The following is a 27,761-nucleotide window of genomic DNA, read 5'->3' on the forward strand; positions in this document are numbered from 1 at the left end:
AGAAACTCGTCACACGTTATGGCAAATGCTTAAATGTGCATGGAGACTATGTAGAGAAGCAGTTTAAAGTTTGTTGTTAACAATTACAAAGTTGTTTTTTTTTTCAAAAAATATTTGTTAGTTTTCTTTAAATTCAAAAACGGGTGCTACTTTCCGGATGGCCCTCGTAGTGTTTCCAGATCACTATAAGTAAGAAAACATGACACAATGTCCCAATATGCAGAATTATAGCACCCAATCATTTGTAATAATATATATATATATATCCGGGGAATGTTAGAAAAAAGAAAGAAAAAGTAGGCATTCACACATTTTCAGTTAAAAGTAATGAACATATAATGAATTTTTGAATACAAAATGGCGAAACTTTTGCAACTCAACATTTGCGTTGTGTTCTGGCCCTGCATATTCTGCAATGCTTAATAATTCTAAACGATAATCACTATGTTTACTTCCGTTGAAATCTCTCTCCCACCCACATACCATTTTGTAAGAAATACAGATTTCTTTGTCTTCTATCAACTAAAAGACGCATTTCTTTGTGCATATTATGTGATACTCAAAATGTAGGACATGTTTCTTATCACCTTCAGCATTGCGATTAGCCGAAAGTTGCAGAAAAGTGACGTTAAATAACAAAAAAATGTAAATGCTGTAGTGAATTGCACACACGGAACGCCCATCTTACTACATCTGTTACCTTCAACATCTTCAATTTTATTTCAGGGGCGAGGTAAGTTTGCATCGGTATTGTTCAACATTACAATCATAATACAAACAAAAATATATTCGGTGTATTAAAGAAGTACCTTGATTATTTTTTTGGGGGGGGGGGAGATGAACACACACACACACACATATTTTAGTTATAACTGTTAAAGTCAGTTAAGTCAGATAGTTTTTGAAACCTATTGAAAGGTCCTTTTCGGAGACGGAGACATGGGGCTGTAGGCGGCTAAATCCCTCCAAATCTGGACCTGCTCACATTCATAATAAAAGATCAGACTGTATACGGGCATGCAGGAGTTACTTTCTGAAGCACCACAGCTTCGCTATCCTGTACGAATGCAATTTCCACCTTAACCCTTCCAGCTTAAACTTTGAGTATATTCCACAAATTATATTTCCTTAAACTCCAGGCATCATTAGTATCATTATGATGTAACATCAGTAACATGCTACAAGGTTTTGTTGTCAATGAACACCACAGGATCTTCTCGGTAGGAAAGAATCAGTTTCACAGTTTTTCCCAACTTCTAGACAGAATTAAACAACTGCTGAGGAGGGAAAAGGGTCCTTTGTTTTGAGGATTTGTCATGGGAGTGAGTGTTCCAGTTCGAAGAGTATGGACGGCCACCCGCGAAGGTGAAAACCTTGCATGACCTTTCAGAGGATTTGATACGCGGTGAGTGGTTGAATTGGGCCATTTGTGTCTCCGCGTATGCAATTCGTCGGTGGATTAACCGGTGCAAAAACTGCACCAATCGTTTCATTGAATGGGTACAACATAACACGCCAGGTGCTGTTGTGCTTTTTAGACTGCTTCTGTGTGGCATGGAACAAGATGGATGCTTTCTGGGAGGAATTATATGTCCAGAAGTAGCTGACGTCAAGTGGAAAGGCAAATGTAACACGAAGCAACAGCAGCCATAAACTGCGAACAAAATCCATGGTCAATCGCAAAGCATCACTTGAACTGGATGTTTAAAAGTAAGAGATATTTCTTTGCGTAACAACTTGGCGTGTTTGTGGAACATTTCATGAGCATTCGATACTTTTAATAACCGAATGCGTCACTTACAGTATGTCTCAAAGATTAACATGAAAATTACTAGCGCCGCCAAGCGGATGGTTTGGACAGGAACTGATAAGGACATAATTTGGTTTCACTCCGAAGTCGGTGATACACGTTCGTGCACGCCAGAGAAGTTATATAACGTTGGAAATAGTACAGTACATGCAGTAATGATTAAATGGTACAAATTATGTTTATTTTAGCCTTTTGTACATCACTGAGAGTGTAATTATTAATTTGTCTCATTTATCTTTTGCGGTCTATCGAAGAACTCTTCAACTATGCCTCCAAAGATTCACGAGGTAACTATTGAATTGTTAGATCTTTTCTCTAAGAGGTTAGATTTTAATTTCACTGGCAATATTTCAGGAGCAATCTTAATTTTATATGTTGAATATACAGGGTAATTCAAAATGAATGGTGCAACTTTACACAATTATTATGACGTAACTATTTATGATAGAAAATCAAACAGGAAGGCCTCAATATAAAGAAAAAATCTGGAAGTTTCCTTCTCACTAAGTGGGCTTCTGCTGCTTTGCCGCTGTTCCACCAAGATCGCTTGTGTTGCAAAATGGCTAGTGACCAGTAGAAGGCGTAGTGTGTGTTGGAGCTATCAAGAACTGATTCACTCACGATGGTGCAAAGAGATTTCAACGTGCGTTTTGGTAGTAATGCACATGTTTCACCCTTCCGAAAGATTTGCCAAAGTTACAACTGTGAATTGTTCGTGTCTTCGAAATCATGGACAATGACTTGCTGTCTCGTGCATAGTTTGATCAGTATCGTTTGGATGTTTACCGCATTATTTTTGTAATCTGAGTCATGGGAGTAGAGTAAAACTTACACAGTTTTGCTTTATATTGATGCCTCGTCTGATTTTCTATCATAAATACGAGGGACATTCCGAAAGTAAGTTTCGTCATTTTTTCCACAGGGAAGCTGTATTACAAAGTGAGAAAACACATTGCCATAACAAAAGACAATCTTTCCTGAATTGACGATGAGAGGAGCAAGAGCAGAGGAGCGATGGCGCATGCGCAGGGTGCCGAAGAATCGAGATAAGCAGCAGACCGACGTGCCCGAGCTCATTCGAGTGCAAACCAGTATGGCAGAAAGACGTGTGCTGGAAACGTGGTCACAAATGGAAGTGTGTGCTGTCGTGTGCTATGAATGGGCACATGGGACTAGTGTTTAAGATATTCATCGATGCCTACAGAGTGTCTATGGAGACGACGTTGAGTGGTTTTGTTCTTGGACAACAATGCAAGACCCCACACAGCAAGGGTCACTGCAGAATCACTGCAGAACACATTCGTCGTGTGGGATGGGAGAGATTGAATCACCCGGCCTACAGCCCCGATCTTGACCCCATCAGACTTCCACCTTTTTTTCTGCGTTGACTATCGGGACGTCACTTCGGAAGCAACGAAGAGGTGCAGCAGGCTGTGAAGAACTTCCTTAAATCGATGGGCACCGATTCTTACCAGGAGGGTTTCTTCAAATTGATTTCACGGTACGACAAATGTATCAATGTCGGTGGCGACTATGTGGAAAAATAGCCACAAGATTGTATTTTGTTATGACATTGTACTCTTCTGTTTGTAATAAAGCTTCCCTGTGAAAAAATGACGAAACTTACTTTCGGAACGTCCCTCGTAGTAACGTCATAACTGTGTAAAGTTGCACCATTCATTTTGAATTACCCTGTATTGCGTCAGGGTCCGATCTGTCAAAATTTAAAAAAACAAAAAAAAACTGAGTACAAACCTTCCTCTACATACCTGAGTAGCCTCTCCCGGTAGGTGGGCTGATCCCTGAAGTTGAGTCACGTGATCAAGATGGCCTCTACCCTGTTCCCCGTGCTCTGAAGACCCGTCCTCGATGTCCGGCGGGGATCTGTGGGGGTCTTGGTTTGGAGGTCCGCCGCTACTCCTTCCTTCTGAAACAAGCAGTGTACGTTAATGCCATCCCCACGTTGCAGTTGAAAGCATATTTCTCATGTAAGAACTTAGGAACTCGTAAGAATAGGTACAGGTGACACTGAATCCTTCAAAATTTCCACACTGAGTGGTAGATTGGCTTAAATCTCTCTCCCCTTCCATTTTTCCAATCAGCTCAAATTTTCCTGTAGCAGGACAAGATGACGAAAATTGACTAATAACTAGTAAAAACACAAGTCATTTGTTTATTGTTACGAAATGCCCGATTCTACTACATTTTTGTAGTATTTTAGTTTGTTTCAAGTCAACTTTATGCTCAGAAAAGCTATTCAACCTTCAGGATAAAATTAGATCAGATTCGGAACTACTGTGTGTCAGCCTGGAATCAAACAAATCCTTGATTAAAAGCCGACAGTATCATTACGCCATCAGTGGCCTTTTTTGTAGTTACTAACTACCTAATACATAGAATTACGAAAGAGTAATTTACTGTCACGACAAACGAATAACTTACAAAATAGGTATATACAGTTGGATGATTTTATATTATCAAGCAAACTGTCCACCAGCAAGTTTATCTTCTTTGTCTTATGCAAAGAGCTTCAAAAATTGAAACAAAACGCCAACCAAGCTGCTGACAGCCTTTACACAAGCAAACGTAAAAATCAATTTCTTCAAATCACGTAGGATGAAAATAACGGACAATTTGCCGAGTAATATTTCTGCATTCCACCGTACACGCATTTTTGATAGTACAGTCAAGTTCAAAGATTTATGCACTCAAATTGTCCATCACAGTATTGATCCTCTTTATTTCTTACGAATGCAATGCGAGATTCTGAAGGCAGAGGTTACCCCTTTAATATCACCACAGGGGTCCCGGATTCGAGTCCCGGCCTGGGCATGGATGTATGAGTCCATTCATCAATTTTCATCAATCATCAGCAGTGGCGGCGATTAGGGGAGGCAGTTGCCCCCCCTGCACTATGCTAAATCTTATCTACAAAGGGAAATGTACTGTCTTTGACCCACCGCCAGTTTTTGCACCTCGCCTCCCCGTTTTGCGACCCAATCGACGCCACTGAATTCATCACATAGCCAAAAGTGGCACCTAAAGCGACGTAAAATAAAGCAAACCAATCAATCTAATATCACCAGCGCCAATCTATCTTGTTAACGTGATTGAAAATTGTGATGGGGACAATTTGTCCTCATTTTTTAACTTGATTGTGCACACGTGTGTCCAGTCATGTAAAAAAAATACTCCCCCTTATAGTCTTAATACCAGTAGTCTTATGGGGGAAGTATTTCTTTCCACGAATGTACTTATGGTAAACGTAATGCAATTATTTTTCAGTTAATGAAGACTACAATTTTCAACACTTGCTTAAACATCATGATACAGATTGACAGTTTTGTATGCACAGAGAAGATTAAGTAAGTTAGATACCAAGGGATTATTGCGAGCAGCCAAGCTCAAGACAACCCCTCCCCTCTACCACTCAACAGTTGGAACAAATCGATGTCGAACTTGGCGTGCTCTTGACAACCACGTCTACATCAGCTGTCGTCACATAATCGCCTAGCAAATGGTGGCAGATCTTGTCCAAGCTGGCTTGGGAGACGATCCCGCCACCTGTGGACAACTTCCCAAAACCACCATCGGGAGGGACAATTAGGCAAGTGTGAACCGAGAATTTGATATCGAGAGGAGATTTATTGCTGTAGAAAACAAGAACCATTAGTCTGGGACGTTGCATGATTTTCTAAATCTTCAGGAAAAGAAGAAGAAGAATATCGGGGAGTACACTGTTTCCCCTAACATGTAGTGTCCTGAATTCAGTATTACGGTAATGCTTCAATAGACTGTGTACACACAAAGTGTTTGTTTCCGATAATAACCCTGCTAGTTAGACATATTTAGCGAACGCAAGTCTCTCGGTCTAATCGCGAAAATAGAATCGAGAACGAGACGATCTTGTAAAAATCGAGACGAGAACGAGAGCGGAGTCTTCGAGACATTGTCGAAAGGAGACCGAGGAGATGGAACTCTATAAAATCTAGACGATATCGAGAATTAGATATATTCAGGTTCATATTCTGTTTCTCGAGGGTTCGTAGAGTCTAAATGTGGCGTCCGACAGAAAAACAAGTGACCTAAATACGCAGTCAAAGTTTGCACGGTGACACGTTGCATATGTTATTTATCCAATATCGTTCGAGACTCGAGGCGAGGCCGAATTCGAGACAGGCATTTACAAGTCGGAACGAGACCGTGACTGGTATGTCTCATCTCGATACAATTTATTTCTCCTAAATCAATATCAAAATAGCAATAAATAAATACTTCGAAACTCGAGACAAGATGGACACTTCTTCCTTGAGACCGAGCCGAGAATGTGACTGGAGTTCATATTGGTACCACGAAGCGAGTGAAAGTACATGTTTTACATACCTCGAGCACACAGCTAGGACTGATTACACAGTTGCCAAGATAAACACACTACAAAACGCCACAAAGAAATCCCTGCTAAAAAAAAATAACATTTATACTCCTACAATGCAAGAAGCACATAACAAGGTAATTCATTTTATTGTCACGTTCAATGAAGATGTCTACTTTGTCAAGATGAAAGTTGTAGTCTATTCCCGATTAAAATTACTACCTGAGCGCTAGTGTCGCTTCCAATATGGCCGCTCTATGTAGGATAAATCTTTGTTTACATTCAAGAGTAGAGTCCAGCGCAGATAATTCTGCCGTGCAATGCGCGACAGAACTAAAGAAGCAGTGTTGCTAATGGACCAGATAGAAAAATCGCTGCGGTGCGCCGATGCACAGCTGTTACGTACAACAATAAAATTAGAGAATTCAGGTCTATCTAACGTTGAGTTTTAAACGTCATGCATTATACCAGGACTAGGATTAATATGTACTAACAAGTGGCTTTGTATGTAGCTACATACATATGGACTAAAAATTCGCAAAATATGAACTAACACATAAGTAAAATTACCAAAAATGCTGCATAGAAGACTTCTTCATACGATTCCTTATTTGAGTGATTTCAAACAAAATAAAAATATATATATATTATTTTTCATTGCATTAATGCACTGGTGGCGTTCTAACTTTTCACTCCCAAAACCCGTATACACTGGTATGGAACTGCAACGGCAGATAATAACATGCCAACGTGTTAAACCGCTACAATTGCACCATAACACTCCTCCTGAAGCAGTATTATTATTTCCTCTCTGAGATCGGCGACAGTCGGTTGCCTTTGTTGTACATTTACAAAGGATGCCGGCTTCCACAACAATAACAAGTACATATACTGCCACTAGACGATAAGCTGCGCGGCTTTTTCTTTTGTTATGAACCAGGGCCGGCGCTAGTCATTTTGCCTCCCTGGGAGGTGGCGGCAGATGCCGCTCTATTTCGACCCCCCCCCCCCCGATCATTACGCAGCAACGGAAAATTGAAAATCAATAAATTCCTAACTAAAACATCAAAATATAAAATAAATAATGAGACTTCTTATGCTATTTCAATACTATTCAGCGCAAAAGAATATCTCGCTCGATCACAGTTTTCAATAGGCTTATTTTTTTCTTCTCTTCAAATTTTGCCGCTCTGGGCGATGGGACGGTTCGCCCTCCCCTTCCGCCGGCCCTGCTATGAACTTGGTCACCCATCAAAGCATGGCAATTTTAACACAGAAAACAATATGTATCGCATGAAGCAGCAAAAATGACAGCCTCCTCTATGCAATTTCTACAAGAACACGTGCCGGAGCCAGAGTTGAAATGATGTTGGAGCCACATAATTTATTTATTTTGAATGATTCCAAAATTATGAAATATGAACAATTTGTTGCTGCTGTTCGCTGCTCTCTTGCCAAAATGCTTTATTGGGATGCTAACACCATGACTGGCTTCCTCCTTCATGAACTCGTGCACGTTGCTTAGAATTTCCCGAGCTTGGCTATGCAAGGTTTTTGATTTCAACTTCGACAGAACTGGAGGCATTATGGAATTTAACGTTCATTAGCAAACACACACTTTTACATACACACACGCAATACACGCACACAACGTCAAACCGGTCAAATACTTAGTATAAAATAAAAATATGGTGCTTCCAATCCAACAAAACTCACCGCCACTTTACCTGCCTTTTCCCCTTCCGTGACAGAAATAGTGCTTCATTATTACAGTTGGCAACACTAGTTACTAGCTAGCCAATGAACATGAACTGCATAAAAGAAGCAAGCACTACGCCGTGCTATATTGCCACATCAGCGTCCCTACCGAACGGTGGGAACCGCGAGCTGGAGCGCTAGTCAATTGTTTTCAATGATGTTTGCGCGAGTGTGTCCAGGAATGGAATGACAATGTGGCAACAATAGCGAAGGTTTTCGAGCAGGGTAGAACACATGATGCTAAGGGAGAGGGAGACGAAACGAAAATTCGTTTCTACGCAACGGCAAATTTACGTGTGTGGCACTCTAGTACGAAATAGCAGCGTGTTGTCATTGCTGGTATGGTAGAAAACGTTTAAATTACGCGATATTTTAAATATTGCGAATGCGATGTGAATTCCAGGAACTCTAACGAAGGTGAAGCTGTACTGCGAATGAAGCATTTAATTATGATAGGCAAAAATAACACTGAAAAAGCAGACGAAACTAATGTATACGCACTGGTTCTTCAAAGCAGTGCTGTATCATCTGCACCTCATGTTGTAACTGGGGTTCTCGGAAATTATTTTAAAATAAAGGAATTTAAATTGACCTCTACTTGAAAAGCTGGGACAGGAGAAAATTGCGAACATATCGTTGCAGTTCTTTCTCGAAAGACCAGGCTATCCTCACTGAAAAAGGACATCGTACTGACTGAAACAGCAACATTAGCATGTCAATTTTCTTTTTCTGGTTACATTTGACATTAATTCATTCTCAAACTATTTTCATCTTCTCTCTTAATCGACTTGCACCTGTTCCAAATTTCACACATACATAATACATAGACGCATTGGGTAAGGCGCTTCAAGACTTTTCGAAGAAAAAGAAAGACTTTATTTATAAAGTACAATTTAAAACTTTTCTTTCATGGTACTATATGAAGGGCCAGGGGGAAAAACGATGAATGTCGATTTTTCGCCCATTTTGAGATCGCAACGCCATCTGATAGTTCAGAAGCTGTACTATAAGAATGAGAACGGCCTTGGTTGGGAAACGATGAGAAGTGCCTGAAAAACGCATTATTATTTTGGCATATATTAACGTACTTATGAAAAGAAATACTTTGTTTTTCATTTCCTGGCAAATCGTCTCGAATGAACATTCATCGTTTTCCCCCCTGGCCCTTCATATATTTATCTCTCGAAAAATAACGTGAGCAGACTCGTGCATTCTTCGTAATTTCCTTGCCGAATTACAGTGTTATCCCCTATGCCAAAATTCTGTCAATCAATTACGTTCTCCCTGATTTATTAACAAATTTCATTTTGTTGATTTCACGGGGTGGAAATACATGAAAACTTTTCATTTGTTCTGACCCATAAAACGATTTAGAGCACAAAAAACCTGAACAGTGGACCTTACTCTCTCGCATATTCCCCATGCTTTAAAACGACTTCAACAAAACGTATCCTACATATACTCCGTCCCAGCTAACTGTAGAGCAGGCAAAGGAAAACAAGTGTCTGCGCAAGTAGTGACGCGGACGGCTCCACTAATGAACACGTGAGAAGAACGGAATTGCCTGGAGTAGGGGGAAAGTGACTGAAGTTACCAGCCTTCCCATCAGTGTCTACTGCTTCGTTCTGGCCAATAGATTTCCCTCGCTTCTCTGACGCTATGCGCCGACTTGCTCCACAGTTAGCTGGGACAGGGTAGTTCCTGAAAGTCCCACCAGATGGCATATAGGTTAATTTTAATCGCGAATTGGCTTTTATTTAGTTCGGGGTAACGTAGCCACTTAGATAGAGCTACCGTCACCGTCAACTCAACTCATCATCTTCTTCTTACTGACCCTATCAACCATGAGTCGATTTTGGTCATCTTGTCTGAATTTTTTCTCAAAATTAATTTTGTCAACTCAACTCAACAAAATTTTATTGGAACCGTCACTGTGAAGATTTTTTTTCAGGTGCAAGAGGCCCACATACAGGTTAGTCGATTAAATACATTGTACGATCATTGGCTGAGGAAATAATTTCCACCTTTGCACTATTTCTTGCAAGTTTTTTTAAACTAAAGTACTGGGGTATTAATAGGAATATAAAAAAAGTGTCCAGTTTTAACTTATTTGGCAAATTATTTTCATCTTTCTCCTTCCATTATCGTTCTAGACTAACTTACTTTGCTCAATGAAAACAGTCGTATCCACTTTGACAACCGAACAGTGCAGTGAAAGTTAAATTTGGCAACGCTTTGTGCTCTGGAGGCAATAATATGATTGACAGATTAAGAAGAGGTATTTTCAACTTCTTCGTGCAAATAATCACACAGATTTTTAAAGAAAACCGTATGGAAAAACTTCTCGTTTGAAGAGAAAGATTCACTTAAGAAGCCTATTTGCATTTTCAATCACTTCGAGGGGAGGGGGTGGGGGTTACGGACAGTACACGCATCCAAAGACGCTTTTCAATTAAGCCAATTACACAGATTCGTTGCAATTAACAGAGTTGACACAACACGACGTGAACCGCTGAAAACGCTCGCAGCGCCTCCTGTCACAAGGTATGAAGCTCCCAAGAAGCGACAAGCCGAAGGGTTTGTATGACATTATCAGCATCATTAATGCAAATGAAGGGCCGCGTGTCGGTGGGGGGAAAGGGGGCCGCACAGGAAATTGTGTTTCAGGACAAGGACACTGCCTGAGATCCTGACGGGAAGGAAGTTGAAGGAGAAGGCGAGAAGATTAATACCTTCTCGCTGTGCCCGGCGATGAAATACTCCGACATGTTCCTCCATCTCCTGGATTGTTAAAGACTCTGACGACTTATGGACTGAAACAGTAATGCTCCTGGCGATAAGAACGGGGGGAAGGAGGGGGGCACTGCTAATTTATTCAGCAGGGAGAGGTAGAAGGTGACAGCGTGGGTGAGAAAGCAGTTAAGATTTTGTCTTTAAAAAATTACGATCGTGTTTTGTTCTGTTTTAATTCTTTAATGTGAAATGACGTATTTAGAGTGGGGTGCAGGGGGTTCGGACCCCAAAAGACTTCCCAAGTCCACAATTAAATAAGCAAAATACAGGGTGATTCAGAAAATGTTAACACTATATGGGAAATAGAAAATTTGTTTAAAGGAGGAAACTTTCCTGGAATGACACGAATTTTTTTTTAATCACCCTACTGCTGTATAATATGAAGTTGGTATATTTACGCAGAACTTACATAAATGTAACTATTAGATTGTGATTATACAGCTTTCCGTTGACAGTGCCTGCGAAATTCAAGGACTTTTGCTTTTCACCCGATTTACCTAACAACGGATTTTGATATTCAATAAATAATCCACTTAATCCTAAATCCCGGCTTAAGCATAGGTGTTCTTTGCGAGTGTCCCTTCATCAATTTCATCATATCATCATCCATCCTCATCGTCGCGATTAGCCAAACCATGCAGAAAAGTAACGTTAAATTTTTAAAAATCCATTTAAAGATTTTTGGAATTAATTTCTTTGGTAAGACAGCTGTTTCATGCAGATATTAGTAATCTTAACTACACATATGACTGATAGATTGATTTGGTTTATTTTACTTCGCTTTCCTGCTACTTTTGATGAGGCTGAGAGATGATATGATGAAATTGATGAAGGGGCACTCTTTAATGATAATGAATACGTGCTCCTACACTATATATCTGTATTCTTTATATTATCTTTTTACCTGCTCATGTAAAATAATAATAATAAATTGGCATTCTTTAATATTATCAACAATTGGCATATTTATATTAACATTTAATTCTAAACTTTATTATTAAAATTAATATTTTAATATGTTTTACTATTTTTATATCTGTCGCAGTCATACACAAAATATGAAAATCCCCCCCCCCCAAGTTCTGAAGTTTACCCTCCCTTCTGCATTTTCTTCAATTCGAACACTGACTGTAATCAAAATGGTTTCTTGAATTTTTAGTGATAAAAAAATGTGTTGGACTCTGATGCCCCCCCCCCCTTTCAGGTAAGTTTCTCGTATGGCACGGGTAAGCTAGGGCAATTTTTTTCAGCGGAAATTAATGCAATATATCGAATATTTCAACGCTTACCCCAGATTTCTAAAGTGCAATATTACACCTTATGTACTAACTCAGACTCATATATTAATGCCAGAACTGAAATGACCAGAAGCTGAAGTTGAAGTTGAAATTTCTTGAAGTTTTCTGTAGAAGTACCGTTTCCTTGACTCCCATCTGTTTTAAAGTTGTGGTAATGGCGTAGTGCGATGAATTGGCTTCTGTTACCTCTGCAACTGTCGCTCGAGGTTCGGTCTGTGATGGCAGTTCAATTACGAACTGAGTGTTGTGGTCCTAAGAAGGGCCGGCTGAATTTTGGTCCTAAGAAGGGCCGTCAGAATTTTGGTCCTAAGAAGGGCCTATCTTAATTTTTGGTCCTAAAAGGGCCGTTTTGCTATGACATTTCGTATTATATCTGAGTTGTTGGTTGTCTGTTTAGAATATTTCTGTGACGAACTCGACGAGTGCCTGCAGGACTGCGACGGTTCTATCTGATTCGTTCTTCGTCTTTTCGATCTTGTCTTTCGCCGTTTTGATGAGCGTTCTTATTTTCTTGTCTTGCAGTTTTGCCAGTAACCATTTGATGATTACGTTTGTCTCTTCTTGCTCTTCAGTTGGAGCCTGAAGTGTCTGGCTATAATTCATGGTAGTCGGCGGTGTAGTCTTCGTAGGTGCAGGGACGGCGACAGGGGTGGGCACGGGTGGGCAATTGCCCACCCAAAAATTGCTGTGCCCACCCGATTGCCCACCCAATCAAATTTAATAAATATATACCCTTGAGAAAATGCGAATGGTTCAATAAATAAGTTTATTATGGTGTTCACTCCATGTATATTTTACTTGTAGATATTATCTATATTACAGACAAGTTCACATATCTTCATTAAATGAAAAGCTTTGTTGTCCTTTACCGAAACACTGATTTAGTGAATAGGTTTACGAAAGTCAGCGTAAATAATAAGTTTAATGGAATTAATTTAAGCTCTTCTTCAATTTCCTTAACTTTATCATTGGAAAGCGAAAGGAATTTCCAAAGCGTTTGAAACAAAAACTGTGATCCAATGCCCACTTGTATGCTTAAGCAGTTAGTAGGCTTAGGAGGATTTATGTATGAGAGGCGCAAATTGTGCAGAATATGATCAAGATTAGAACAGGATTATTGGCCTGAGGGCTGCAGCTCCTGGCCTTCACAGGTACGATGCATCAAATTGTTTTGAAAATGTGCCACAATGAAAAGAAATAGATAATTGAAATGTGGCAAAAATAGAAATATAATTAATTATCTGTCTGCCATAACTTGGCCAAAACGTTATAACTGAAAATGAGTGCAGTTGGGGTGGAGTGGAGTTGCTTGATGTCAACTCCGGGCTTCCAGCCTGGGTATGATTAAGGTAATCTGTTAAACAAATAAAAACCTCTTCTTCGCGTTGTTTCCTCCAGCAACACACAAAGTTGTTTAGTTAGGTCTATATTGAAATATTAAGGAGAGGTAATTTGATATGTCCCTTTCATCATCACGATTTTATATACCTGTCATCTTCTAATTTCGATATGGTATCCAAAATGTTTTAAAAAAATATATATTCGTTCTACTAATAAGAAGCAATCACAAAAATAGATTTTGATAAAACAGCTCTGCAGGTTTGAAAAATAGCTGCAGAATTATTGACTTGATAATGAGTTAGCAACCGTGTTTAGAAACCTTCTTACATGAGTTGTTGTTTTAAGTCAACTTTATGCACAGATAGGCTAATCGGGACTGGACCTACAGTTTAAACTGGGGTCCGAACCACTATGTGCCTCCACCGGTTATTGAACCTGGGACCCCTTGATCACAAGGCGACGACTCTACCACTATGTCATCAGGGTGGCAAAAAATCTTCTTACAGATACATTTTCCCTATCAGTTATGTAATCATGTGATTTTTCTTGTGATTAACTAACATAGAATAGGGACGAGATTTTAGAACTTTGTACTTCATAACATAATACATACAATGTTATTTATTTATTTATTACTTTTCGGTGATATTTTGCCAAAATGCCCTTCATTAGCCTAAGTAAATATTATGCGGAATGAACTAAGAATTTGATTTATACCCGGGTTCTTACTTTTTTTTAAATTTTGCTAATAAGACATTATCCATAATTATGTCAAACCCTGAGCTGTATTGGGCGCTCGGAATGCACACGTGATGTAGTGACACCTTTATCCAGGTTGGATTGATTTCAGTTATTGTGTATTAGTTTTAATGTGCGAATTAATTAATGTTTAAATGATGTTTTTTTATTTTATTGCAAGAGGTTTTACTATTCATCCTTTTCAGTAAGGGGTTTACCCTTGTATTATTTTAGGGACTCGATTAGCCATTTAGAAGTAAATAAATAACAGTCTGCGTGTGAAACAACCTGGCAAACACACTATGATTGCATTCCTCAGTTCGTCGATTTCATCAACATGTCGTACGTGAAACTCGCGATTCACGATTATTGGTACTGCGCGACCCTCGAAACACGATGGGGACATTTTAGAATGAAGAATCTTGAATTTGAGTCCGCATTTGTTGGAAATTCTTTGTCTTGGCAAGTTTGTAAATGCTGTAAATACTTCTTACAGCCATAGGTGTGCGCACGGGGTTGCCAAAGATACCTGGCTACCTCAAACGTCTTCTCAGAAAATAAAGAAATATGTTGAACTACCACTAAAATAATGAAAATTATATCAGTGGTGAAAAAGTAAGGAATTTCGTTTCATTTGAGATGATCAGCTCGCTCTCTCCCTCTCCACAAAACAATGTGATATTCCTTTACTATAGTAATCAGTAAACACGTAGTAAAGAAATATTTTTTTTCCCTTTATAAGTCGCAGAGCCCCTTCACATATCGGCCGGTAGTTCTTTTCCCCGAGGACCGACATGTTTGTTAATGCAACCTTCTAACATTTCCAATAAGACTTTCATGAATGCTCTCTTTCAATGACAAGCGCATCAATTTTCAGATTTTTCTTGCATCTCAATTCTACGGTTTAAAATAATTATATATAACACATGGCATTCTATCGAGTGACCAGGCACAGCAATAAAACAGCATTATAAAACATGGTGAAACTGAACCTACATATGTATTTCGTGATAGTGATTCAGCTGATAGTACCTGCACAGATATAGCTTTGTATTTATCATTTTCAATTGTTTACTTTCATTATTTAAAATATCGACACAGTGATAGTAAAACCTGAGCTAAAGTGATAACAAATGTTCATTCTATAATGTTAAAATTTCATGTTCATATACCTAATAGTTTCTGTGAAAAGGAACATGAAGTTACGACTATTAGGCTAGCCTTGCCCAGATAGGTAACTGAAACTTCCCTTAAGGCACCCCAAAATAAATTAGTCTGCGCACACCTCTGCTTACAACATCGCAAGTGTGTAATTATTCTTTTGTATTTTGCCAGATAAGACTCCCAAGTTGTTGTTTTAAATTCAAGTGGCAACCTTGCTCCCTGGAAGTTACGTCAGATCGATCGTTTGGTGAGTTGGGTTGCATATACATACAGGTCAGATTTTCAGCGCTCATAGATCAGAAACTAAGCACTTTCGAGGTTATGTGTATGAGGAAAAGTTCCTTGGGTTTTTTTATATCTACCAGCATCCAAACGTTGTTGAAGTTGTTTTAGGACACCCTGTATATGTTGGAGGAGGGGGGCATGAGTGCATGTAAAAGTCATATAAGGTCTTACATTTATACTGCCCACCCTAATTTATGAATATACATCTTCTGCCCACCCGGTCGAAAATTTCTGGCGCCGTCCCTGCGTAGGTGGCTTCTCTTGTGGTAAGCTGAATGGTAGTTGTTTCTGTTGTTCCTTCCCATCATCTGACTTTGATTTTGGTTTCGTCTGATGTACTGATTGGAACATTTTACAGGCCCTGTAGTTGGCCGGATGGTTTCCTCCACAATTGCAGCATTTTGCAGGGAGTTTTCGGTCTTTCGTTTGGCATTCTGCTGTGAAATGATTGTTTGCACATTTCACACATCTTGGTTGAGCCTTGCATTGGATCTGGGAATGCCCTATCCTCTGGCATCTATGGCATTGCAGTATTCCTGGAGAGCGGTATGGTTCCACTTTCATCTCATAGTTCAGGGAGTGTTCTTGGCTGTAGATGTTTCGTGTTGTCTCTCCTTTGCTCAATGAAACTAGGTACAGCGGCATTGGTGTTTTGATGAAGGACTTCGGGTCTCGTCTCTTCATCTTCTGGACTTGTTGTACTTTGTAGTTCTGCGCTGCTAGCTCTGTCTGTATTTCTTTCGTTGATAGGTCGATTGGCAGATGTCGGAGTACTACTTTGACCGCCCTCTCTCGGCGTGGTTTATCGGTGGCGTAGCTGAGCGAGTGCTCTTTGCAATGGTTGATGAGCTTGTTGTAAGGTGGTCTGGTGTTGGCTTGTATCTTCATTCCATCATGTAGTATTCGGATCTTGGCTTGTTTGTCATCTATTATCTTTGTCACCGAAGTGACAAATTGATGGCTTCTATCTGCGTTGTATATGTAGACTGCTGGTAACTTGGGTAATTCCCAAAGAAGAATCTCCCCAGAAGATAATAGTTATCACAACTTGTAACAGAATATATTTGCATTTTCCAAACGATTCAACAATATGTTGAAGAATTTATGCAATATTTCATGATCAAAACTTACATTAACATACACAGCATACATAAGATATTTCATTTTACCAAAATCTGACCTGCCTACTATATATCTTATGTTAAAGTTCATGGTTTTGAAATAGAATTAGAAATGTATACTAACCTCCTCTATCGGCGTCCGGGGAACCATTTTCCGGGTCGTTTCCACCAGTTTCTTCCCGTTTCACGATTTGCATCTTGTCCTCCATTTGACAACAGTCCATTACCAGATTTTCGAACTCTCGCCCGCTGGAAATGAATACGAACAATTATTTTCGTCATAAAAGCATTTTTATGTATGTGAGTCATATATTTATTAATTACTTTGAGTTCTACTTTAGTATGCCTCAGCTTCCTATATCCTGGATACTTCTAAAAAAACAACAAAAAAAAACAACAACAACATAGTTTCAACGTAAAATATGCATACATATGAAGTAAGGTGGGCCATAAGTCAGTTGTCGTTAGACTTGTTTTGCCTAGCGTAGTGGAAAGTCAGTTGTGAACTTGACTATTGTGTATTACCCAATGTAAGAATGCTGGGTAATACGCACTAGTCAGGTTCACAACTGACTTCCACTACGCTAGGCAAAACAAAGTCTAACGATTGCTAGTGACAACTGACTTATGGGCCACATAATTATGTTGATAAACGTTATATTACATTCATATTTGAACTTCCACGTTAATTCAAGGCCTTTACAAGCGCACAACAATATTTTATATCAATTCAAAGGAACAACCAACCATCTACGTAAAAGAGAAGTTTTCTCATTACTGTTCCTGTATTACTTGAAGACTAAAATTGGTAAACGATGTAAGTGCCACAATAATTCAAACACCGTTTTCCACGTTAAACTGTGAAATGTGCCATGCTTTATAATGTGGTAAACGTGAAAAGTGGCTGGTAGCCCTCTAAATGGTTCAAAGGGCGTGTACAGAGGTCACTAGTGTGAACGTTCTTACGGGCTGATGTGCGGAACGATGTGATTTCCCAACACTTTCGATTTTGGCACTTACAGCTTTTACCACTTTTAGTCCTCACTTCTAAACTCTGCCCAAGAATATTCACGAATTCAAAAATCAACATCCTTCAGTGTTATAGCAATATTATTTCAAATCAATTACATAAGATTTACTCCATCTTTTACAGCAAACATCTACATAATTAATAAGAATATTGAAACATCGTCAATAACAACATTGAATCATCGTCAGCATTAATAAGAACATTGAAACACTGTCACTGAATCATCGTCAGCATCAATAAAAGAATTGCAAACATCGTCAGCATCAATAAGAGCATTGAATCATCGTCAACATTAATAAGAACATTGAAACACTGTCAATCATCGTCAATATCAATAAGAGCATTGAAAACATCGTCAATATCAATAAGAGCATTGAAAACATCGTCAGCATCAATAAGAACATTGAATCATCGTCAGCATTAATAAGAACATTGAAACACTATCACTGAATCATCGTCGGCATCAATAAAAACATTGAAACACTGTCAACACAAAAAAAGAACATTGTCTATGTATGATCTAAACAAAATTAGCAGTTTGTTACTTGATAATTTTGTTCATTGTCACGAAAAGTACTTTGCGATACAAAGTGCAACTTGTGAACTTACCTAATGACGTAGTTGACGCAGATGATAGTTTGTTCGTCGGCATTCTTCGTGTTGCAAACGACGGTGGCACACGTCTGCATCCAAGTATATCCCCCGCTTTTGTTCATTAACCTATAATACTGACTCATAACTTGTCCCTTGTTGATCACTGAAAATATATCAATTGTAGATCAATATTTTAAAAAAATGTATACTCTGTCCCGGGGATCTATGGAGCAATCGAACGCATACAAGTCGCTGAGCAGTGACTCGAGAGGGCTCGACCAATGGACGCATGAGAAGAGAAGTGATTGAATGGAGGGGAAAACGCAGCTGCATATAGATGACGCGTTTACTTGGTTAACGTCCAAGATCTGAAGATCGATGCCGCCACGAACGTGGGTGGGGATAAACACTCAACCTTCAGCCAATGGGCGCAGCTGTCATTCTGCTCGTCTACTCCACGTGGAGTCTCAGCTGTTGCCGTACTTTGCAACATCAATGTGGGAACGAAGAGACCGTGAGAAGGCGGAGGGACAAGGTGGCGTAGAGTAGATGTGTGGCAACACTGTGGGTTGAGAGTGTATGTTGCAGCTGGTGGGCGCGCTCTGTGGACTTCAAAGCCAGCTAGCTGTTAACGTAGCTAGCGCGTCGACTTTACCAGCAGTTTGAAGAGCGCACTGCTTTGCTCCGCCCACTCGTTTTCTCCCCTTCTCTACCGTTATACGCAGCCTTGCGCCATAGGTTCCCGAGACAGTGTAGATATTAAAACTCACATGTTGATAGCAAAAGAGATTGTAAAATAAACAATATCAACTTCCGTGGTGCATTTACTAGTGCACATGGGGGATTTGATCTTGTTTTTGTTTCTAAAAAAAACAATGAAACTTAGAAGGTGTGAGGCTAACTAAATAACTTTAGTAAAAAGGTAAAGCTAACGTTACCCCAAGTTCGCGTGACGGTTCTCGGTCTTCAAAACGTGATATGATGATCACCATGCCTGCATCCCAGTTATATGCATCTACGCGTAAACAACGATAGTCTACTTTCTACACGTAGACTATTTTATACACGTAGATTACGTAATCTATGTAAACAACATGGCGAAAGGTATAAACTTAGCAAAGGACGCCGTGGAAGTAAAACAAAATTATACTGCGTATCAGTTGCTGATGTGTGAAGAGAACTTTTCATACTCTTTCACCCAAATTCGAACAATTTCTCACCTAAGAAGAAACCTAATATAGGAAACATTCTGGTGTTTTATGGGAAAAGACCACTCTTGTCTCACGACTGCCATCTGTTGTTCTTTTTTGCATACTACTTATCTTCTTCCATAGTTGATAATAGAAGGGAAGATAAATTTTATTGTAAAAATGATTCTTTTCATTTCGTTAGGAACCAATATAGTTAAAAATGTCACTTAATTTTCATGAAACCCTTGAAAATTAATTTTAATGCACTTTAAATTGTCTACGTAGTCTATGTAAACTACAATGAAATGTAATCTACGCGATTCCCACCACGGGAATCGAACCCGGGTCTCCAGCGTGGCAGTCAGACACCCACCTGCTGAACCGTCGCTGCTCGGTATTACTAAAGTGCATTGCAAATATTTCGAATGAAATGCTACGATAATTACAATTTCTTCTGCATCTTCATGAATATATACGTTATTTATTTATCGGCTTTTGTACATGGCGAACTTAACGCTTTAGTTTTGCTTTCTCTTACACTTAACCATTTGCTCTCATCTATTAACAAATAAAATATAAAAGAAAGAATACAACAAAAATATATCGTTTAATACACACACATGCTCACCCTTTCACACACATAAACAAAAGACAGCACCGTTTATATTACACACACACATACACACATTCTTGAACTTATACACACGTGCGTACAAGCAAATAACATAACGTTACCCTTAAACATAGTTCAAAACAGTCCAAATTAATCATAATTCACCTGAATTATTACATATAACACAGGGATTCATGGGTTCGGATGACTCACAGATGACTGTTGTCCCTGATAATTTCAGTATGCTGATTCCAAAAATTAAATCCGTTTTTACCCATCACGTATAGTTTTTTCAGAAAATAACAATATATTAAGTGCCTATATTTCACAATAAAATATGTAGTTTCATAATTTTCTCAATAGATGGCTCTGTTGAAATGATGATAAAATATTGGTTATCTAGAATACAAATCCTCCAATTTTGAACCATAAATGCACAAAGAGTAGTAACCATTTAATCTATCTTCACAAGACACATTGGCATGAATGAAAATTGATTCCGTAAATTCCATTTTTGAAATCTCTCATAGAAAAACCTTCACAAAATGTCCAAAATTCAATGATATAATGTAGTGGGTTGATTGAACTTAATAACGTGGAGAAAAATCCTGATCGAAGGGAAAGTCCTGTCATGATGGGATGAATTTTATGTCATATTCGTCATCAGCATTCAAAATACTTCCAGAATCGCCTGCTTTAATTTATTTTGTTGCGTTCTGTAATAGGCGTAATGGATTGGCAAAAATGATAATTTCGATTGTGAAATTGTGAAAAATCCTGACGTGAAGGGGGAAAATGGATGTCATTTCCGTGATCAGCATTCAAAATACTTCCAGAATCATCTATTGATTTCAAATCATCCGATTTTTTTTTCTTCAAAAATGCAGGGTGGTGTTATCATTATTGTTTCTCTGGCTTACTATCTTATGTTTCTTTTCACCTGCTACTTAGTTTGGGAAGTCAAATTTTTAATTTTCATCATTTAATAGATTCAATTTAAAGAGTTTTTTGAATGTAATAATTGAGGAAGAGAGATGAATTTCAGGTTGCAACTTGTTCCAAAGGCTTGCTGAGGTAACAATAAAATAATTTGCATAAAAGTTGGATTTGTGGAGTGGAATGGAGAGCAGAGACCTTTCGCGTCATCTGGTGTTGCGGCTGTGAAAGTCGGAAAGAAGTTGAAATCGGTTATAGAGATATTGTGGGTCTTTTATTTGGAGGATTTATTATAAGTATTTCAAATACTACTGCCGACGCAAGGAATTGAGCTAGTTGCCTAGTATATAAAAAAAAAAAAATTGAAAAATTATGGATATTCAATAACATATTCCAATTACATATTTGTATATTAATTCCGGGAAAAAAATTAAAATCAAAATGCATTGCTCGGAAGTGATGCTTCTACTTTCACAGATCTCTTAAACCCTATGCTATGAATTCGTCGATACTTAAGAATTCGTGGATACATTAATCACATGGAAACAAGTGAATTTAAACTGCGAATTATTGTTACTAAACTAACCAAAAACTTATGTTTTTATAAAAGCAGTAAGAACTTACTTATTTTGCAGAAATATCTTTAAAACAAGGGAAAAATTGTTAATTGTTCATGAATTTAGTTTAGAAAACTTTAGCATGTTCCGTTGTGCCATCTATTGAGAACTTTCTAAGCTTGAGATTTCTTGCGAATTCATGGTCAGATAAAGAAGGGATGCCTAATAAATTGACAATTGACACAGAGTATAATGTTAATTGGAGATGATTGTATGGACTAAGCCAAGCGTCAGGTTAACCTTGCAGCAGGTTTTATGTATCAATCCGCGCGAGAACTGAGCTCAGAATCTTCCGTGCCAGTCTTTCCTCAACCGCCGAGCTACTTACATCGGAGACACTGAGAAAATCTACAGTATTGCCAACCGCACAACACATCAAAACCCGCATGCATGTCAAGTGGATTGTATTTTTGCTTCTCTTTGTCTCCTGAAACATAACATTTTAAAAGTACTTTCTGCGCATATATTATTTAATAAATGTGTCATTAATATAAGAGCGAAACAACTTCTAAACATGAGAGCATGTGTGTATATTTCGAGCACGCAAAAATAAAAATAAACAAAGATAAAAGTAAACAACGATAGGCCCCTCTTGAATTTAATGACAAATTATTGTTTTTGGTTTAGAAAGAAATAGATTTATGAAAAACTTGGTTGCTTCGTTCGCAATACATCCGTTACTGTAAGACACACGCACTTCAAGTTGTACTACCAAAAAAGCATGATTTGTTATTGGTGATATATACAATCAGGTGCATTGTCTGTCGCTATTACTCTGGTTTCAATTTATGAATCACTTCACTAAACCAGGATTCAAATCTTGGTCTGTCTATTTGTTGCTGATAATCACCCTTCCCTTTCTTTGCGCTGAAAAGTAAATATGCGCCTTCAACAAAGCTTTCATTGCCGCCAGTGGGTGAAACAATAAGCCTCCCCCTTCCCCTCATCGTCGGTTTCTTCAGCCCTGGCGGTGGTTTTGCATGGTGGTATCCTTCCATGGTTTATTCCCCCTTCCCCCACTCACCGAGTTGAAGGACGTCTCGTCCAAATAATAAACATGTTTCTTCTCACTGCGATATATTTTAATACCGCGGAGATTCTTTTGTCGTCAAACAACAAACAATCGTTTCCTCTTGCTAAACTCAAACCGCAAATCATTCAACACCCGTGATACAATTCGTGTGCACATTGACGGCAAATCACCTCACGCCCTGTTTTACTTTGATCTTGTTGCCGCAAGGAGGATTATGCATTTAAAACAACTTGCTTGACTTTGAAGAACATTTCCTTTCGGATGAAGCCCAAAATAACATTCGGGTAAAACCGCGCGCTGAACAGGAGATTCAGCCATTCTCGCCGCTCTACAATAAACATAGGGTTAAAATAGTGGGATGTGCAACACTGGTATCAGCGATTTCACGCGCTCTGCAACGCATTCAGTCTCGCTCGACTCGCTCTAAAGTTTCAATGTCTCTTCAACGCAATACAGATTCGAGTTGGCGAATCTGCGGTTCTAAGTTCGTCTGCACAGTGATTGCAACCAATTAAGTCCATACCTGCTAATCAATGTATTATTTTGTCTGTATATTACAAATTAAATAACTGTTTTCTTGCAAGTATGCAGTTGTGTCGGAATAGAACCCGTCTCAGTGGAACTATATTCTTGCGCGCACGTTTGGATCTACATATGCTAAAACCTGCTGCAAGGTTGACCTGACGCTTAGCTTAGGCTGGTATCATGGCAAGATAGCTTTTTCTTGAGGTTGCAATGGAGGTGTGACGTCAGGATTACCCGGTGCAACGTTTTTCGTCCTCATGTTCCGGTCCGGCTTTGCTTTCAAGTACAGAATTATCTAATTCGATATTGAATTTGCAACTGAGGGGGAGGCAAGGTACCATCCCTAAATTCGTATCGTGTGACAGAAGAAAACTACAGAAGAAATCAGTATGGTCAAACATTCGTGAGTTAATATCTTAGAACTATTTCGAAGCTGGGGCACGATATGTAAAGAACTCTTAAGTTTTTGATCGGTTAATCGGTACTGGACCTACAATTTCAATTGGGATTCGAACCAATATGTCTCTCCACCGACTTTCGAACCCGGTTCTCCTTCATTACAAGACCACAATGTAATCTGGACAATGATGGAAATATTTGCAACCACTTTCTCTCGACCCAACACTGCGGGCTATGCAAAATATATACACCATGTCCAATCGCAACGCAGAACAGAAAGACAAATTCATCATGTAGCAAGGGATTGTCGACTTCGTTTCTCACATAACAAACAAGGGAAGGGGGTTAAGGGGGGGGGGCAAAAAAAAGAAACAAAACGTCAGACAAATCCTGCGCACATTGTGTTTCACTTGTTTTATTGCAGTCTGGCTGTCTCGTCAAACCGAGAGGAATTGGAAGGGGGAGTAAAAAGTGGAGTGGGGGCTTTTGTCCCTTTAGCAGGGCGTGGGGGAGGGGGGCAACTTGAGATGTAGCTCACATCCGAAGTCGGACAAGGCTCGCATACAGAAATGGCTTCACAATCGCTCTAACCATTCCCATGGTTCCGCGTTCCTTTGGAACACTCTTTTTCGGCTGGAGGTGTGTTTGCATAGAATTTGTTCTAAGGCGTCATCTCTCTCTCCCCCCTTTTTTCCGAGCAGCTTCCGGGCGTTGTGGAAGGGGGCTCGATGGACGGAAATTGGGAAAAATCGTACGGAAACCGCGCTTAAAAATACCCCAGTGGGTCCTATGCAAAAATCGTCTTTCGTTCCGCAAATCTTACACTACCACCAAGAGGTTTCACCTCTATAAATCCCTCCTTACGCACAGAAATGTGTATTTTACCACCGCTGCAATACCCCCTTCAGCAGATATACTAACTCGCCCCTTCCCGCGAAATCCTTACATCAACAGAAAGCGCGCCATCATAACGGCCAATCAGAAGGCGCTGCAGCGCTAGGTACCTGAGGCCGATTGGCTGCTCGACTCACGTGTGCGATCATATGACGTCATTACTTTTACAGTAACCTGGTCTGGGCTGCTTTTTCGTGGTCCACTCTGTACTATATACACCACAGAAGTGAATATTTTCTTTCTCTCCACAAATATGTATGTATGTAGCTTCTTTCAAGTGATAGGTGAATTGATGTTTATTGACTTTCATGACTTACACAGATATTATATTTTCACTGAGGTTGGTTTGGCTCAAAATGAACTTGATTTGATATTTCTTATTCAGCGTCGCTTTTCTGTCACTTTTGGCTAACCGCGTCGATGAGGATGAGTGATGATATTACGAAATCAACCCAGGCCAGGATTCGACCCCGAGACTCCTGCGCTAACCACTCCACCACGGCGGTAAACTTCCACGCTTATTTTAAATAATAACAATTAGGTACAAAATGCATACAGAAATATAATATTTTCACCGAGAGTAGTTTGTATCAAAATAGACTAGATGGCTCTACTTCTCAAATATAAAACAATTGTTTGTCAAGCAATAACGTTGAATATTTCTTGAAGAATTATGCCTGAATTATTTTCACGAAAATTCAATGTAGTGAATGAATATTTCTTGAAGAATTATGCCTGAATTATTTTCACGAAAATTCAATGTAGTGACGAAAAAAGCAAAATATTTTCTGTATATAACTATTTAATTAATTATGAGCTTTGTATGAATTATGTGGATATGATTTGCAACACTTAATTGTTCAGGTTTGAACGTTTTCAACCTTTTAGCTTGAGGTATAAGAAATGTGTGATAAATCCATAAGAACCGTGTAATTCTTGCGATGAACACAATAACACATTAACATGAAGAGTATCGGAACCTTTCTTCCCAGAGAAAAGGATTTTCTAGCAATCCCCTAGCAATTTCCCCATTGACTTACTTTATAAATACGGCCTCATTCACACCAGGTCGTCCTACACTACAACTTACAAACTCTAATTAACGTATGGAACAAAATAATGTGCAAACGAAAACTTACGATCAACGTGGCATTTCCGCAACTTGTTGGCATCCTCCCCGTGGCATAAAGAATACATGTTCTTCCCCGTCAGCTCATCTGCCGTGTAGTCCAGCAGCTCTGACACCCTGCAAGAAAAGGAACCATTTTTAGTGCGACATAACATAATCTTGGATTGCAACACTGTCAGCAGAATAACGAGCACTGCAAACATGATCTGGAATACACGGGTGTGGAGAACGATGCTAATCTTACCGGAAACATGCCGATATTTAATATATAGACTATATTTATTTAGTAACAGACACATGACATCTCTCCTTCCCGTTAATGTTCTTTGTAATTTCTGAAACTAATGTAAAAACAAATAAAATATTACACAGACGAAAAAGATAAAAAACATTGTTAAAGTACATAAACATTTAGACTTAATATTTATTTATTTCAACAATTTAGACAAACTTAAAGTTCTAAAGCGTGTTCTGTATTTTATTAACATTGATTGATTGATTGATTGATTTGGTGTATTAAGTCCACTTTATGCACAGTAACGCTAATCGGGACTGGACCTACAGTTTAAAGTGGGATCCGAACTGTTTGTGCCTCCACCGGGTATCGAACCCGGGACCCCTTGATTACAAGGCGACGACGCTACCACTGCGCCATCGGGGAGGCCCTAACACTTGAATATTTGCAGGATATGAGAAAAATGTAAAATAACCCTATCCACAGATAATAACGGTTTCATGGTTTCATGTGAATCTACATCGAATTACACGCCGAATATTATTTGTAGGTAGAAGAAATATTATGCTTATTTCACCCTAAATTATCATCTCCAACTAAAATGTTTATACAAAAGAAGACGCGATATGATACTTTTAGGATACATTCTCAGCTCGAGCTTTTTATATATTCACGTAAAACGTTCACGGTAGTTGTACAGCACTTAACATGGTATCACGACTGAGTTTTTCAAACCGTCCGTTTGGCGGCGCTGTTAACTTCCGCATTTATAATATGAGTGACATATCTAAGAACATTTTCACATGAAACAACATACAAACACACGACTCATTGCTTCATGATTATGTTTACAAAGATCTCTTAAATTACATACAGAGCATTCCCTGACATTCGCTACGAGACTCGGCGGCAAGCGGGCCGGTGTCAGCGCTTGTCAATAAAATACAGAAGAGGCTTTAGAACTTTAAGGTTGTCTAAATTGTTGAAATAAATAAATATTAAGTCTAAATGTTTATGTATTTTAACAATGCTTTTTTATCTTTTTCGTCTGTGTAACAAATCACTCACTCAGTCACATTACAACAAAGGATTTATCTTGTCGAGTGTCACTCCGGAAAGAGGAATTGTGGAGAAGTGCGACGACGTTTTGCAACGAAATTTCCTGGTGTTCCCGTTCCACATAGGACCACTATATTAAACCTCGCATAACAGGTTAGAGTAACAGGGTCAGTTCTGAATAAAAATGGAAAGAAAAACCCACGTGTACATACTGAGGAAAAACTCGATGAGATAGGACAAAGGTTAGAACAGTCCCCTAGGAAATCTATCCGCCGCCTCTCACAAGAAACGGGTGTTTCAAAAAACTTCTAGGTCCCCCGATTTGTCAGCCGGCGATTTTTATTTATTGGGAAATCTAAAAAATAAAGTATACAAAGACAATCCGCACACCATCCGTGAGTTAAAAGAGAGTATTGTACGAGAAATCGGGAGAATTACAGTAGACAAACTTGCACGTGTGAATGGCAATTTCTTTCGGAGATGCCAGGAATGTGTTGCAGCAGTGGGACATCATTTCCAACACCTTCTGTAGTCAAGGTTAGTACACAATATGAAAACTGTAATTTTAATAGCCGACTCTAGCGACTGTCGCGGACCCGGAAATACAAGCGCTGAGGCCGGCCCGCTTGCCGCCGAGTCTCGTAGCGAATGTCAGGGAATGCTCTGTACTTTATCAACAGATGGAGCTGATAATGTTTAATCTATTGTAAGCTGAATGAACAAATAATTACTGATGTGAAAGTAATGTCACATATCAATATTAGGTAAAATTTGAAAGAAAATATGTAATCTGTGAACTTTCATGAACGATAGTAATCTGTGTGAGT

The 27,761-nt window shown here is 39.0% G+C and overlaps 1 protein-coding gene across 1 annotated transcript in view; it reads right to left on the bottom strand.

Moving 5' to 3' along the window:
• The window catches only part of trh (PAS domain-containing protein trachealess), a 736,895-nt gene that overhangs the window by 29,394 nt on the left and 679,740 nt on the right, over positions 1-27,761 (bottom strand). The gene's annotated exons all lie outside the window — the stretch shown is intronic.

This window comes from Lepisma saccharinum, chromosome 7 (assembly GCF_977018435.1).
Source record: "Lepisma saccharinum chromosome 7, izLepSacc3.1, whole genome shotgun sequence".
NCBI classification, from domain to species: Eukaryota; Metazoa; Arthropoda; class Insecta; order Zygentoma; family Lepismatidae; genus Lepisma; species Lepisma saccharinum.